Source organism: Triticum dicoccoides, chromosome 4A, assembly GCF_002162155.2.
Source record: "Triticum dicoccoides isolate Atlit2015 ecotype Zavitan chromosome 4A, WEW_v2.0, whole genome shotgun sequence".
Taxonomy (NCBI): Eukaryota; Viridiplantae; Streptophyta; class Magnoliopsida; order Poales; family Poaceae; genus Triticum; species Triticum dicoccoides.
In genome coordinates, this window is record NC_041386.1 from 492,998,701 (window position 1) to 493,001,441 (window position 2,741).

Sequence of the window (2,741 nt, forward strand, 5' to 3'; positions counted from 1 at the left end):
TTTCTACGGCCCGTAGAAGGCCCACTACTTCTATGGCCCGTAGAAGGCCCACTGTTTATACGGCCCGTAGAAGGCCCACAGTTTCTACGGCCCGTAGGAGGCCCAGTGTCACTACAGTAAATATTAGCCCATGGTTATTGTGGCCTAGTTTTAAAAATAGATTATTACAGCCACTAGCAAACCGCAGAAAAAGAACTGCATTGACTACAAGCAAACAAATAAACAAGACAACAAGGAAATAAATAAGCAAGCAACTTACACTAGGCTATCACGGCTATTACACATATTACATCCACTAGGCATTAAAGTTCGCCACCAGTGCAAATATAGGGAACACAGCAGCATATAAACGCCGCAGCAAAACAAGTCCAGAACTGAAACCACTTCAGAACAGCTCAAGAAACAATATCCTGGGTACCCATAGTGCTGGCAAGATGCTTAGCAAGCTTATTAACTTTCTCTTGTTTGGCACTTAAGTCCTCCAGCGCTTGCTGTTGCACCAGAAAGTATGCATATGAATTCTGCAGGGACTTCCTCAGTCCTTCGGCTTCCTGTCGCATAACATTTGATCGATGTCTTTCAACTTGAAGTTGAGACTCAAGAAGCCGAACTGATTCAGGCAACGAGTTTGAAGAGCTGGTGCCAGCAGTGGTAGCCAGTAACTCGAACACTACATCAAGACAGGACTTTGGGGTTGTCTCAGTGTGTTCAATATAGTTTTTATCAGCTTTCTTGGAGACCAACAGGGATGTCTCACTATCTTGAACCTTATCTGCATTACTTCCTTTACCATTGTATAACAGGGTACTCTTCTCCAATATTTTATCCGTGTTCTAAAAGAGAAACAAACAAACACATCTCAGATTTACCAGTTCAGTAGTAAGGTGGACAGGATAACAGCATGAAACAAACATATATCTATGCAGTATGGTCATTGTATGGTCTATATCATTCTAGTTTATGTTGCCAAATCAAGATGGATACAGTTCGAATCATGTCTATTTAAGACAAAGTAGCATAGACATAATATAAGTGTGGGAAACTACATAGCAATAACAACACTTGTAATGTGCATGGCATGAGAACATAACTGTTTATTCAATTGAAACTGAAATCAACATAGGGCAAGTTACAACAGCAAACAACCAAACACGTCGAAGAAACATGTTTAAAACATACCTGTTGCGCCATTGGAGTTTCAATTGCATCCTTCAAATTTGAAATTAGTTGGTATCAGTAAATACAGTGATGCAAGAGCAAAGTAGTATGAACCATAGCTACAGAACCTGACCTGAGAGCAATTCTTCTCCTGCTTTAACCGTTGACTTCGGGTTTGGAGTGGCGGTCCTCGTGATTTGGGCACTGCGGTTGCCTTACTAACTGCTCGTGTTTGGGTGCTCTCTGGTGGAGACGGTGTTGTGTCAACGGGAACTGGGTGTCTATCTGCTGGGGTTGGGGTTAGAAGGGGTGTAGCTGGTTCTCTGTCCAACTAGGTAGGGGTACAATCTGCATGAGTGTGGGTTATGTGTGGTGGGGCTGGTTCTTGGGCAAGTACAATCGTGGTTCTACCTGCATCGAAAGGTAGCACGATCTTTTCTGAAGACCGTGTTTTTACTCCCACAGATACTGCCATCACTCCCTCCAATTGAAATGGCTGATAAACAAGAAAAGTAATTGAATGTACAGACATTGTAAGATAGACAGGTGCAATGGATAGTAGGGAAGAAAACAGGGCATGAAATAATTCACATTTATGTTGTCTAAGCAAACAGAATAGCAGGACATAATTTCACATATATGATGTCTAATTAAACAGGATAGCATGACACAATTTCACATGTATGATGGCTAACTAAACAAGATAGAATGACATACTTCAAAATATGATGACTATGTAAACAGGATGACATGATATAACTATACGATGTGTCTATTAAAGTGGTTGGCATGCCATAAATCACAAACATGCCGTCGATGGAAACATGATGGCATGATATAATTCACGGATAGAATGACATATTTTAAATATGATGACTATGTAAACAGGATGAGATCATATAACTATATTATGTCTTTAGAAAATGGGTTGGCATGCCATAATTCAGATACATGCTGTCTATGTAAACATCATAGCATGACATAATTCAAATATATGATTTATATACTAAGGAAGTGAGCAGAGGGCAATCGCATATATGATGTGTCAACTAAGGAGATGGCATTCGATATTGTGTATATGATGTAAAGACTAAGCATTGCAATACAACATATGCATTATATGAGTAATATAACCCTGCCAAGTTTGAGCATACACCTCAGGGGGATAATAGGACTGGTCATCTGCCTTTGAATCCTCCTCTGAAGAGCTATCTGTAACCAGCAAGATATCTGCTTCAGTAGGTAGCATTGTCTGCTCTGAAGACCTTGTTTTCACTCCAGATTTCTCCATCACCAATTCAAATGGCTGATGCACAGGAAGAGCAGTTGAATATGCAAACATTGTCGACAAAAGCAATGAGAAATACAAAAAAAGGACGGCATGATATAATTCACATATATGACGCTTGCCTAAACAGCATGGCATTACATAATTCACATACATAATGCCTTGCAACAAGATAACATTGCATAATTCACATATATAATGTCTTGCAACAAGATGGCATTGCATAATTCACATATATGGTAATTAGACACTAAACAGGTGGCATTCACACAAAGCATGTCTAAACTAAGCAAAT